Source organism: Molossus molossus, unplaced genomic scaffold (genome assembly GCF_014108415.1).
Source record: "Molossus molossus isolate mMolMol1 unplaced genomic scaffold, mMolMol1.p scaffold_m16_p_13, whole genome shotgun sequence".
Lineage (NCBI taxonomy): Eukaryota > Metazoa > Chordata > Mammalia > Chiroptera > Molossidae > Molossus > Molossus molossus.
In genome coordinates, this window is record NW_023425348.1 from 23653227 (window position 1) to 23668534 (window position 15308).

Sequence of the window (15308 nt, forward strand, 5' to 3'; positions counted from 1 at the left end):
CAGTAGATGAATGGATAAAAAAGCAGTGGTAGATATACACAATGGAGTACTATGCAGCTGTAAGAAAGAAAGATCTCTTATCTTTTGAGACAACATGGAGGCACCTGGAAAGTATTATCCTAAGCAAAACAAGCCAAGCAGAGAAAGACAAATATCACATGATCTCCCTTATTTCTGAAATATAATGAACTGAACAAAATGATGAACAAAATAGACCTAGAGACATAGAAGTAGGGTAGAGACTGACATTCCTCAGAAGGGGTGGGAGGCGGGAAGGGATAAACCACAGAACTTATATGTGTGTATGCATGACCGATGGACACAGACAACAAAACTGGGGACAGGGTAGGAGGAAATAGGGAGGAGGGAGTCAATTGGGAAAAAAGGAGAAACATCTTTAACGGAAATAAAGTAATAAAAGAAAAGAATATAAAGAGGACATACAGATGGCCAATCGAGATTTGAAAATATGCTTAGTGTCACTAATCATCAGAGAAATGCAAATTAAAACTACAATTAGTTCTTACCTAACACCTCTCAGAATGGCTATAGTCAATAAATAAAAAAACAACAGGTGCTGGTGAGGAGGTGGAGAAAAGGAAACACTTATGCAGTATTGGTGGGAATGCAGATTGGTTCAGCTGCTCTGGAAAACAGTATGGAAGTTCCTTTAAAAAAATTAAAAATGGAACTGCCTTATGATCCAACGATTTCAATTTGGGGTATATTACTTGGTCATTAAAAAGAAAGAAATCTTACCATTTGTCACAGCATGGATGGACCTAGAGGGTATTATGCTAAGTAAAATAAGTCAGTCAGAGAAAGACGAATACCATGTGATTTTACTTATATGTGAAATTAATAAAAAAATAAACTAACAATCAACATAGAAACAGTCTCATGGATACGGAGAACTGACTGACAGCTATCAGAGGTGAGAGGGGTTGAGTGGCTGAGTGAAAAAGGTGCAGGAATTGAAGGTACAGACTGGTACTTAGAAAATACTCATGTGGATCTAAAGTGCAGTATAGGAAATATAGTAAATAATATTGTAAGAGCTCTGTATGGTGCCAGATAGGTACTGAAAGTATCAGGAAGAATACTTTGTAAAGTATATGATTTTCTAACCACTACATTGTACACCTGAAAGTAATACAAAATAATACTGAATATAAACTGTAATTGAAAAATAATTTAAAAATTAGAAAACTATTTAAATATATTTAGAAATAAATTTAAGTAATAGTAAGACTGTACACTGAACATTATAAAATGTTATTGAAAGAAGTTTACAAAGATGTGAAAAATTTGTAACATATCTGTGCTCATAGATTGAAAGAATTAGTGTTGAAACATCTAAATTGATTTTCACATTCAATATAATTCCTATCAAAATTTCAAGTGCATTTTTTAAAACAAATGGACCAGCTGACACTAAAATACATATAAACATTAAGGACAATGAATAACAAGACAATCTTGAAAATTAAGGACAAAGGTGGAGGATGCATTTTTTCCAATTTCAAAACATTTTATAAATCTGCAATAATCAAGACAGTGTGGTACTGACTTAAGGACAGACAGATATATTAATAAAGAAGAACTGAGTGTCCAGAAAACAACTCATACATAAATAAACCTTCTTATTTATAGTCAATTGATTGACCACAGGAGTGCCAAGACCACTCAATGAAAAAAGAATAGTCTTCATAACAAATGCCTCTGAAAAAAATGTACATCTACATGTGAAAGAATGATATTAGACTGCTTATTTATTACCATTTAGAAAAACTAACTCAAAATGAATCAAGACCTAAAATAAAACATAGAATATATAATTCTTAGTAGAAAACACAAGTGTAAATCTTCATAGACTTAGATTAGGTGATGGTTTCTTAGATATGACCCAAAAACCCTAGCAATTAAAAAGAAACAAAACAAATAAATTGTATTTTGTTAAAAACACACACACACTTTTGTGTATTAAAGAACATTATGAATAAAGTGAAAAGATAAGTCACAGACTAAAGAAAATATCAGGAATTATATATGAAATAAGGGCCTAGTATCTAGAATATTTAAATTTGAGGATTCCAAAATGGTGGCAGAGTGAATGGAAGCTACACAGACCATCTTCCAGGACCAAACTGGAATTACAACTAAAATAAAGACAAATCTTCAGGAAAAAGCAACAGAAAAGCAGCATGCAAGGACCATATAACCAGGGACAATGAATCGATCCTGGTAGGATTGTAGAGGCACAGAAGGGGGGCAGGGAGCCCAGGGACAGCAGCAGTCTTAGCTGTGAACAGTACACTCAGGGTTAAACGCCCAAGCAGCTCCACAGCACAGAGCTGGGACAGGGCACTAAAATAGCCACAGCCACTCACCTTGGGCTCTGTTGGAGGAAGGGCGGACTAGACTGGAACTGTGTGAGTACACTTGGGATTTGAAGTGTGTGCAGAGATTTAACTTAGTTACAGCCACTCAGGACAGTGGCCATCTTGCTCCTTCCAAGGGCTCTGGTTGGAGTCGGCAGCCCCTCCCTCAGAGATTCAACCCCACCCAGGTGGGCCATTGAAATGCAAATTGAGGCTCATTAACAACCACCATTCAGCACCACCCTTGGGAAATCCCCTTATGCTGAACACCTGAGGGAATTTTTTTATTTAACTGAGAACCTGAGGCTGTTCAAGTCACCACTACTAATAGCCTCCAGGCAAAAAGCTAGAGAATGACTGAACCATTCCTAGGATTGCAACTCTGCCCAGGAAAGTAAGACTGACAATGGTGTTTATCATGTGTCCTCCCACACTCATCCAAACCCAGTAAAGGGAGCCACAAACAGCAGAACACCAACACCTACAGGAAAAATTTGGCAGACTCCAAAGCCCACTGCGATAGCCAAAATGGTGAAACAAAGAAATAAATGCCAAATGAAAGAACAAGAGACCACTACCGAAGATGAGATAAATGAGGTGCACTTAAGCAAGTTAACAGAGCTAGAATTCAGACCAATGATCTTGGGGAAGCTCAACAGCATGTGTAAGAACATCAACACCATGAGTAAAGACATAGAAATGTTGAAAATCAACCAATTGGAAATTAAAAACCACCAAGAAGAAATGAAGAATGACATATAAGAAATTTAAAACACACTGGAAGGTCTAAACAGCAAAGTAGAAGACGCTGAGGACTGGATTGGTGAATTAGAAGACAGGGTAGAAAAAATTAACCAATCAAAACCCAAAAAGGGAAAAAAAAAAAACAATGGAAAAACAGGAAGACAGCTTAAGGGAACTGTGGGACAACTGGAAACATAATAACATTTGCATCATAGGAGTTCCTGAAGAGGAAGAAAATGTTCAAGGGTTAGAGAATAAATTTGAATAAATGGTGACGGAAAACTTTCCTAACTTGGTGAATGAAGGAGGCATTCAAGTTCAAGAAGCACTGAGAGCCCCATGTAAGAAGAACCCAAACAGGCCCACACCAAGACACATAGTAATTAAAATAACAAAAATTAAAGAGAAAGAAAGAATTCTAAGTGCAGCAATACATAAGAAACAGGTGACCTACAAAGGAACTCCCATAAGGCTCTCAACTGACTTCTCAACAGAAACACTACCAGCCAGAAGGGAGTAGCATGAAGTAATCAAGGTCATAAAAAACAAGGATCTGAACCCAAGATGACTGTACCCAGCAAGGCTATCATTCAAAATAGAAGGTCAAATAAAAAGCTTCCCAGACCAAAAAAAAAAAAAAAAAATGCTAAAGGATAACATTAACACCAAACAATCACTGCAAGAAATGTTAAAAGGACTGCTGTAATTAGTACAAAAAATAGGAAGAAAAATATAAGCACACTAAACAAAAATGGCAATAAATAAGTACATATCAATAATTACCTTAAATGTAAATGGATTGAATACTCTGATAAAAAGACACAGACTAGCTGATTGAAAAAGAAAGCATGACTCATATATGTTGTTTACAAGAGACCCACCTCACAACAAAAGACTCACATAGGTCGAAAGTGAAGAGATGAAAAAAAATCTTTCAAGCAAACTTAAAGAAAAAAAAAGGTGGGGTAGCAATGTTCATATCTAATGAAATATATTTCGAAATGAAGGCCATAACTAGAGACAAAGAAGGCCACTACGTAATATTGAAAGAGTCTATCCAACAGGAAGATATAACCCTAACCCTTACCCTAACCCTAACCTAATATAGGAGAACCTAAATATATTAAAAATCTTCTGGAGGACTTAAAAGGAGAAATGGACAGCAATACAACCATAGTAGGGGACTTTAACACCCCACTGAAATCACTGGATAGATCCTCTAGACAAAAAATTAGCAAGAAAACAGAGACTCTAAATGAAGCAGTAGACCAAATTGATTTACTAGATATCTACAGAGAATTACACCACAAAACTCCAGAATTCACATTCTTCTCAAGTGCATATGGGACATTCTCAAAGATAGACCACATGTTAGGACACAAAATAAGTCTCTACAAGTTCAAGAAATTGAAATCAGATCAAGTATCTTTTCAGATCACAATGGCATGCAACTAGAAATCATTTGCAATAAAAACATGCAAAGACATTTGAACACATGAAGGCTAAATAGAATGTTGTTAAATAATAAATGGGTTACCAAGGAGATCAAGGAAGAAATTAAAAACTTCCTAGGAACCAATGAAAATGAACACACAACACATAAAATCTATGGGATGCAGTGAAAGCAGTTCTGAGAGGGAAGTTCATAGCACTACAAGCCTACCTCAAGAAACAAGAAAAATTTCTAATAATCTAGCCTCACAACTTAAAGTAGAAAGCAAACAAAAAGAAAACCTCAGAGCAAATAGAAGGAAGGAAATAGTAAAGATCAGAGCAGAAATAAATGACATGGAGACCAAAAAAGCAATTCAAAGGATCAATGAAACAAAGAGCTAGCTGCTTTTTTGAAAAGATAAACAAGATTGATGGACCCTTAGCTAGACTCACCAAGAAACAAAGAGAGAGAACCCAAATACACAAAATCAGAAATGAAAGAGGAGAAGTAACAACCGACACCACAGAAATACAATAGATTGTTAACAAATGTTATGAACAATTATACAGCAACAAATTCAACAATCTAGCAAAAGGACAAATTTGTAGAAACACATAGTCTCCCAAAACTGACTGGGAAGAGATAGAAAACTTGAACAGACCAATAGCAACTCAGGAAATTGACGATGTAATCAAGATTCTCCCAGCAAACAAATGCCCAGGCCCAGATGGCTTCACAGGGGAGTTTTACTTAACATTTATAAAGAACTAACACCCATTCTCCTCAAACTATTTCAAAAAAACTCAAGAAGAAGGAAGACTTCCAAACTTGTTTTATGAGGCCAGCATAATTCTAATTCCAAAACCAGAAAAAGACACTACAAAGAAAGAAAACTACAGGCCAATATCCCTGATGAATGTAGATGCCAAAATCCTGAACAAAATACTAGCAAACCAAATCCAGCAATACATCAAAAAAATTATTCACCATGACCAAGTGGGATTTATCCCAGGGATGCAAGGCTGGTACAATGTTCACAAATCGATAAATGTGATACGCCACATAAATAAAATGAATAAAAACCACATGATTATATCAATAGATGCTTAAAAAGCATTAAAGAATATCCAGCACCCATTTATGATGAAAGCACTCAGCCATGTGGGAATAGAATAATTATATCTTGACATAATAAAGGCTATATATAAAAGACCTACAGCCCACAGCATACTCAATGGGCAATAACTAAAAGCACTTCCCCTAAAACAAGAACAAGCCAAGCATGCCCACTTTTGCCACCCTTATTTAACATAGTACTAGAAGTCTTAGCCACTGCAATCAGACATGAAGTAAAAATAAAAGGGATCCAAACTGGAAAGGAGGAAGTGAAACTGTCCTTATTTGCAGATGGCATGATATTATGCATAGAAAACCCTAAACCCTCCATCAAAAATCTACTAGACTTAATAAATAAATTTGGCAAAGTAGCAGGATACAAAATTAATGTCAAGAAATCGAAGGCATTCTTATACACCAATGATGAATTCACAGAAAGAGAAACTAAAAAAAACAATCCCATGTACCATCATGGCAAAAAATTTAAGATACCTAGGAATAAACTTAACCAAAGAAGTAAAGGACCTATTTGCAGAAAACTACAGGACATTGAAAAAAGAAATAGAGGAAGATATAAAAACGTGGAATCACATACTTTATTTATGGATTGGAGGAATTAGCATAATTAAAATGTTCATACTACCCAAAGCAATCTATAGATTCAATGCAATCCCCATTTCTGTATTTCACAGAACTAGAACAAATACTTCAAAAATTCATATGAAACCAAAAAGACCTTGAATAGCCACAGCAATCTTGAAAAAGTAGGTGGATCACAATACCAGATATAAGGTTATACTACAAAGCTACTGTAATCAAAACAGCCTGGTACTGGCAGAGGAACAGGCACATAGACCAGTGGAACAGAACAGAGAACCCAGAAATAAACCGAAGACATTAGGCTCAATTAATATTTGACAAAGTGGCAAGAGCATACAGTGGAGTAAAGACAGCCTCCTTAGTAACTGGTGTTGGGAAAATTGGACAGCTACATGCAAAAAAAAAATGAAACCAGGCCATCAACTTACACCATCCACAAGAATAAACTCAAAATGCATAAAAGATTAAAATGTGACCCATGAATCCATAAAAGTCCTTGAAGAAAATGTAAGCAACAAAATGTCGGACATCATATGTAGCAGAATTTTCACCGATACATCACCTAAGTCAACAGAAACAAAGGAGAAAATTAACACATGGGACGACATCAAACTAAAAAGCTTCTGCACAGCAAAAGAAACAACCATCAAAATTGAAAGGCAACCCACTGTGTGGGAGAGCATCATTGCCAATGATACATCAGATAAGGGGTAATTTCCAATATATAGAGTGTACATACAGCTCAACAAAAGAAAGACAAAGAACCCAATTAAGAAATGGGCAGAGGAGCTGAATAGACACCTCTCCAAACAGGACATACAAATGGCCAAGAGACATATGAAGAAATGCTCAACATCACTAATTGTCAGAGAGATGCAAATCAAAACAGCAATGAGGTATCACCTCACACCTGTCAGAATGATCGCCATCAACAAATCATCAAACAAGTGTTGGTGAGGGTGTGGAGAAAAGGGGACTATAGTGCACTGCTGGTGTGAATGCAGACTGGTGCAGCCACTATGGAAAACACTATGGTGATACCTAAAAAAATTAAAGCTTGAATTGTTGACCCAGTGATACCACTTCTAGGAATATACCCTAAGAAGCCTGAAACACCAATCAGAAAGAATATATGTACCCCATGTTCATAGCAGCACTATTTACAGTAGCTAAGATCTGGAAACAGCCCAAGTGTCCATCAGTATATGAATGGATAAAAAAGCAGTGGTACATATACACAATGTAGTACTATGCAGCTGTAAGAAAGAAAGATCTCTCTCTCTTTTTTTATCCTCACCCGAGGACATTTTTTGATATTTTATTCAGATAGAGTGGGAGGGAGGGAGAGAGTGAGTGAGTGAAAGAGAGAAACATCGACATGATGGGGACACATCAAGTGTTTGCCACCCACATGACCCAACCAGGGCCAGGGACAAACTGCAACTGAGGTATGTGCCCTTAGCAGGAACCAAACCCAGGTCTCTCTGTACTGCAGGCCAATGCTCTAACCACAGAGCAAAACCGGTCAGGGCAAAAAAAAAGATCTCTTATCCTTTGATATGACGTGGAGGGACCTAGAAAGTAGTATCCTAACTGCAACCAGGCAAGGAAAAAAAGACAAATACCACACAATGTCACTTATTTGTGGAACATAATGAACATAACAGCCTGAGGGATAGGGTAAACCCAGAGATGTGGAAGTAGGATACAGACTGACGACCCTCATATGAGGGGGTGGTGGTGGGAGGAAGAGATAAACCACAGAACTTATATGCATGTACACATAACCAATGGACATGGACAACAAAGCCGGGACGGTGTTGGGACGATGGGGAGGAGGGTGTCAATGGGGAAGAAAGGAGAAACATTAGTAACAAAAATAAAATAAAATAAAAGAGAATATATAAAGTTGTACCTGAAAAATAACCTTAAATGGGTCAAAGAAGAAATCACAAGTGATATTAGGAAGTACTTTAAGATGTTTGAAAATGAAGACATACTGCAATAAAGGGGTGCTGCTAATGGAAACATATCACAGATTCATGACCCTCAAGCCGTCCTCAAAGATAAAAACTGATTTTAAATGTCTGCTACTTAGGCCATTCATAGGAAGAAACAAGAATTAGCCTCTATGCTAAGTGAAATAAGCCAGACAGTCAAATACCATATGATCCACTTATATGTGGAGTCTATTGAACCAAATAAACTGACAAACAGAAAAGAGGCCTGGATGCATGGAATGGACTGACAGCTGTCAGAGAGGAGAAGAGGACTGGATAAAAGAAGGTAAAGGGATTATCCAAAACCATATATACATAATACTTAGACACAGACAACTGTGTGGTAACGGCCAGAGGGAAGGGGGTGGGGGCAAAGTAGTGTGGAGGTGGGACAAGAGGAGGAAAATGGGGACATCTATAATAGTGTCAACAATAACAATAAAGTGAAGAATAATGTTAATTTCAATCACAAATCAGACTAAGGCTGGATTATCAAGTTCTTCCAGTGTACACTTTCACTTATCCCCACTGGTCAGCGAAATAATCAATTACATAAAAATCAGTTCTAATGAGTGTAGTGCATTAATTCTTCCCTGTTAACCATACCCTTTTAGGTATTTAAAAAAAGATTATTGTGATTTAAAAATATATGTAGACCTTTTTATACAATCTTCTTGATATTAAATAGCAACCAGGAAATGCCACAAATTGATATGTAATTATAAGACTTAATAGATAAACTTGAGAGCTAAAATATAAATTAATTATGTGGCTATCGCCGAGTCACTTAGACCCTCTAAGATTATGTAATTGCCAGTAATTTTGACCAAAAATATTTACCTATTGTGAGGATTAAAAAAAATGTGTTTTGCTCCAGTTACGTTGTAGATACTGAATAAATATATCATATCATGTAATTGTCTTGATTATTACATATTATTCTGAAATGCTTATTAGGTCATATGTAGCTATGTTAATGTACATTTGTTAAGTATCTATAGAAATATGGTAAGACGTTGTATAAAAATGAATAAAACCTTTTTGCTAGGGTAAAGCTTTAATTTTGAGGCATAATAAGTTAAAAAGTAGTTACTTAGAGGAAATTAAAAATATAAAAATTATGCAAAATAGAGATATAGTGAAATTTTAAGTAGAGAGGAATTATAACTCTAGATGAAAATGTGGAAAGTTCTGAAAATCACCAATATGATAAAGCCTACAATCATAGCATATTTAACTGCTTTGGCATTTGCATTACCACTGATACAAATAATAAGCTATCTAATCAAAGGTATTGTGCCTACCTAACTAAGCCTATTATTGTTCCATATTTATGGATTTTTTCTTTGAAGCTGTGTTATTTTCTTTTATAGCATTTTTCTCTCTCATGAAATGATTACTTTTTAAAGTGATGGTTAAGATAGCTAGCTTTTATTAATTCTATTTCATAAATCTCTAGCTCCACGCTTTGCATTTGATTATACATTTTAGATAGATACAGTGAGAGATAACATGCATACATGTGTTTGTATGACACAGTAAGGTAAAGTGAAACATTTGTATAAGAATGGTAGTAAAGGGCTTAGCTTGCAGGTTTCTGTATCTTCATTGCCTTTAAACAAAGAAACTTGTCTTTTATGTTTATTCGTTTTTATACCTTCACATAGAATTACTTGAAGAAATAATACCCAGATGGAAAGGAGTATTTGAAAAGCATCTATTTTAGAAGATTAACTTTCTTGCTGTTAGCATGCACCTGCCTCTCACCATATCCTAACATACACTGATCAGAGGCTTGGACAATAAATATCAGGTTCCATTTCACCTGCAGGAATATCACTAAACTTGAGGTATAATTTTCTTTGTATAACTGATGCATTAAGCAAAGTACAGAAACAATTTCAGGTCTTCTTTATTAGAAAAAATAAGCAGGAAATAAGGGGGGGGAACTATCAGATGTACTACGTACTTTTAAAAAATTATAATTATAGAATTAGAAGGTTCCTGTGTTTGTACAGTTTCTATAAAATTAAAGACAAAAGTCTAGATCTGAAAACAAAACAAAACAAAACAAAACAAAAAAAAACAACTAAGAATCTTTAAGATACATGTTTGAGAGGAAAGCTTGCTAAAGATGAAATTTTTTTTTTCTTTCAGAAAGTATGTAGAATTGAAATAAAGCAAGTAATGGGATTCTACTTACATTTCAATAAGAGAATACTTATTTTAAAGAATTGATGAAGTATAAATATGATAATTAAATATCAAAGAAACAATAACTAATCTTGAAAATCATGAGTCATAAAGGTGCTTTTCTTTGGAGTAAAAATATGTGTGTAAGAAAAATATACAGTTTTGTCCAGCCAGAATATTTGTGTTTGAATCCATCAGTTAAAGGTTCACCTCTGTCATCAAAAGATGCAACATTTTTAATTGAATGTTCAGCCACCTATAGGCAGCATTATATATAAAGCTCCATCGAGTGTAATGAGCAACATGGTGTTAACTTTTTCAATTAGTTAAGGCTAGGATCTGTGCAGAAGTTCTGCAAAAAGTCTTGCCACCTTCCGAAATAATTTGGCATTCGAAGCAGATGATAAGGTTACATTGTAGCTATACCCGTAATTTGACAGAATAAACACATGCCATTAATAGGAGTAGGACACAAAAAACCTGTGCAGGTGTGTTGTGGTGTTAGTTTAACCTTTTTTTTTTTTTTTTTGCAATTTTTATTAATTTATTAATAAATGTTACAGATGTTCTCCTTTACCCCCTAGACATCCTCCTTCCCATCTTGCTCCGCCCCCCACCATTGTTGTCTATGTCCATTGGTTAGGCATACATGCATATAAATTCTTTGGTTTATCTCATCCCGCCTCCTCCCCACCACTTTACCCCCTTCTCCTGAGGTTTGTCAGTCCGAACTGTACTCTTTCCTATGTCTCTGGGTCTATTTTGTTCATCTGTTTATTTTGTTCATTATATTCCACAAATAAGTGAGATCATGTGATATTTGTCTTTCTCTGATTGGCTCATTTCTCTTAACATAATACTCTCCAGGTCCCTCCTAGTTTGACCTTTAAATGAAGCTAGAGAGTTCTGTGTTAGAAACTGTTGATTTCTGACTCTGTCCCTGTGAAAAATATCATACTGTAACTCACATTCCTCCTCAAAAAAAAAAAAAAAAACTCAGTCAATTAACCATCAAGAGAAATGAAGGAGGTTTTGACCTCAATTCCACAAGCACTTTCACCTTATTTTTTAAAGCATCCCACAATCACCAGGCTGGCCACATGTGTGGCGGCTGAATTCCCTAGCAGGTTCTTTATGGTGAGTTAAAGCCTGGCTGGTAAGTCATAGAGGCAGATTAAGGGCAGTAAAGCTGAAATTAAAGTGGCAAAGTATTGTGGCACGTCTACTGGGATATAAGAAAGTAGCAGATGGAACAGACTCGAGAGCCGCAATCAAAGTTGTGTACCATCGGAAACCCAGGAAGATGCTGATACAGAGCAGGGAGAACAGCAAATTCTGTCGGTTCTGCCAGCTGTGACTGACCAGATCCAGTGGACAATTCTCGTGGCTCCCTATGTAACTTGACCCCCACTGATTATGTTAGCGAGGCATTGCACAAATAGAGGAGGGAAAGGTTGTCTGAAATCCTACTTAGCATTTAAATGCAGAAGGCACTATGCTAGGTCTTGGGAGGAATCAAAATAAAAAGCAATCCATAGTGTTACTTATAACTCAGAGAGAAACATAGTTTCCACATGACTAAATTCAGTAACTGGATGGATTGTTTCTTCATTCACACAGGTGGACTAAGACTGACAGAAAGGGCTGACTGGGAAACATTTCCAAAATCTGATATACCAAAGCCAGCCACATGGAATCTTATCTCTACAGGAGACCTGGCTTCCTGGGAATAATTATGGAGACAACTATGGTTATATAATTGGACGCCTGGAATAAACTGTTTCATACAAAATAGAGGCAAGAGGGATTATTTATAAATACTATGTGCACAACTAGTTTTAGGGACCCCAAGCAGAAAGTAAAGATACATAGATCAGGGTCTCATTCTAAAAGAATACAACAATCAGTGAACAAGTATAAATATGGAAAGGAATAATTACAAGAGAGTGATAGGTGAGGTTTGCTCAAAATAGAAAGTATAAAAAGAAATATATTTGGAAAGCACAGAGATAATGTTCGAGTTAGGCCTTGAATAATGAGCAGCAATTTGACAAGCAGAAAAGTGAGGATAGCATTCCAGGTAAATTAACAGTAAGTAAGTAGAAAGGCAGAAAGTATTAAGTATTCTGCCATTCAATTCTTCAAAATGCTGTACTTTCCTAACTTTTCCATAGTTGATGTATGTTATTTTTTTTTAAGCTTCCTTACTCCCTAAACTTTCTAAAGTCTCCAAGGCCATTGTTGTTGTAATCTTCATATCTAGGACAATGCTTCTCATTTAGTAAATGTTTAGTGAATATTTAAAATGATAAGTAGAATAGTAAAATTTTTAGTTTGGTCACTGATGTTTGCTTATATCATGATCCATATGACAAAACTGGCTTTCAAAATAACAAATTCTAGCCCGGCTGGTGTGGCTCACTGGTTGAGTGTTGACCCATGCATCAAGAGTTTGCTGGTTGACTCCTGGTCAGGGCACTTGCCCAGGTTGTGGGCCCGGGGGCATGCAGGAGGCTGCCAATCAATGTTGTATCTCTCCCCCTCCTTTCCTCTTTCTCTCTCTAATATCAATTAATCTTTTGGTATAATTATGTTTGTCCCAGTTATTTTATGGGACATACGTATAGTAAAATATATGCTTTTTAAAAAATTTTCAAATTAAAATTTCATTGGATTGCCTATATTTTTATTTGTTCAATCTGGCAAGGTCACAAAAAAGGAGCTTGGAAAATTTAGTTTACTTGTGTGCTCAGGAAAATGGGAATGAGATTTTAGTTAACATAGAGCAATATGTGTCACACTAACTTAAATCTTTTTTTTTTTTTGGTATATAGGCTGAATATCTGTTCTTTGCTAATCTTTACCCTTTATCACCTGCCCTGTTCCTAGATAGGCTGCCCTGCATGGACTGTATCAACACGTTCTTTGACCTCCAGCTTCTGGTTGAGTTCAGTCATTTGGAGGCAGAGACAGAAGCTGAAGAATCACAGCAGGCTGAGACTAGAATACTTGTTTCCAGCCATGTCACATGGCACAAAAGTAAGAATAGCATTCCACACTCTTACTAAAGGCCACAATCCATCTAGACACTCTTTCTGTTAAATTATCTTGATATACTGGGTGAGGGGAAAAGTAGGCTTACAGTTATAAACATGTAAAACACAGAGTTTATTCTTGTTTTATTATTTATTAATGATTGTGATGCTTTCCATACAAACAACTGTAAACCTACTTTTGCCCCACCCTGTATTTATTTCTCTATTATATATAGGTAGATGTTTTTAGCTCTTCTCCTATTCATGGTTAGTTTTACCTGGTCCTTTTTTGATATGTATACTTTTTGAAAGTTTACTGAAATTTAGAATTAGGTGTACACACACATATGCACACAGAAACACACACAGAAATATTTAATAATATGTGTCTGCTATATTAGTAGCTTGTAAGTCTGTCAAAAAATAAAAAAATAAAAAAAGTAGCCTTTAGCCCCTAATAGCAGGAAAGCAAGAGGAGGCCATAGTATGCAAACTCAAGAAACATCTCTGTGGCATGATTTGCCTGGTAGGAATTAGGAGCTAAGAACCAGAAGAATAATGTCTCTATTTTACATGATTTCAACTCTTCAATTTCTTCTCAGTTCCTTTAATTTTTCACATGAAAGCCAGAGAACAAGTATGCTGAGTCAGCCTCCTGAGGTGAAAGGAGAATGGAGAATGGGACAATGTGAATATTTACAGATAAGATAAAATATCTATAACAATAATATGTTAAATATGATATGTAAACATCTGTATAGTCCAACATTATCAACAAAAGAGAAAAGAAGTAAAAATACAGTACCCACAATCAGGGATATTAAGAAACAACAAAAATAAAACCTGTAATATTACATTTGAGAAACTATAAGTATGATAGCTCATTTATTTTCTCCTAATAACATCATGCATATTTGCCAGCTCTGAACACTGAAAAGCCTTAGAAGCCATGAAAACCTAGTATGAGTGAAGACCCTAATGCATCTGTAATACTATTTCTTTATATATATATATAATTTTTTTTTTATCCACACCCGAGGACATTTTTGCATTTATCTTCAGATAGAGCAGGAGAGAGAGAGGGAGGAAGAGAGAGAGAGAAACATCGATGTGAGAGAGACACATCGACTGGCTGCCACCCACACAACCCAACCAGGGCCGGGGACAAACTGCAACCAAGGTACGTGCCCTTAGCGGGAACCAAACCTGGGTCTGTCTGGACCGCAGGCCACCACTCTAACCACTGAACCCAACCGGCCAGGGCTGTAATACTATTTCTTAATAAAAAGTTTGAGCTACTTAAAAAAAGTGGCTAACTTCAGGGGTGATACACAGGGTATAATAGATACTCCCTGATCATGTTGTTGGGCAGGTAGCACAGCAAGCAGAGATGGATGAAGTTTTGTAAAAAGACCATAAGAAATAAGATGAACAGATTGATTTCAGTGTCAGTTACTTTGTTGTGATATTTTATTACAGATGTGTAACATGTTACCATTGGGAGAAATGGGTAAAGAGTATAGGGGATCTTTATTTCTCTTATTTATCACAACCACATGTGAATCTACAATAATCTTAACATTAAATTGTTTTTTAAAAACATAATTGTGGTAGGCATCTACTGCAAAAAAAAAAAAAAAAGAAGAAGAAAAAGAAATAACTTGAATGGACTTGAATAAACTTTCATTTAAGAGGGAGAAGATAGTTGAGCATCAATAAAAAAAAATACCTGCATTTTCTAAAAAGATATTAAAGCTCTTTAGATCCAAGGAAGTACAATGATTCTTAAAGGAAAATGTTGTAC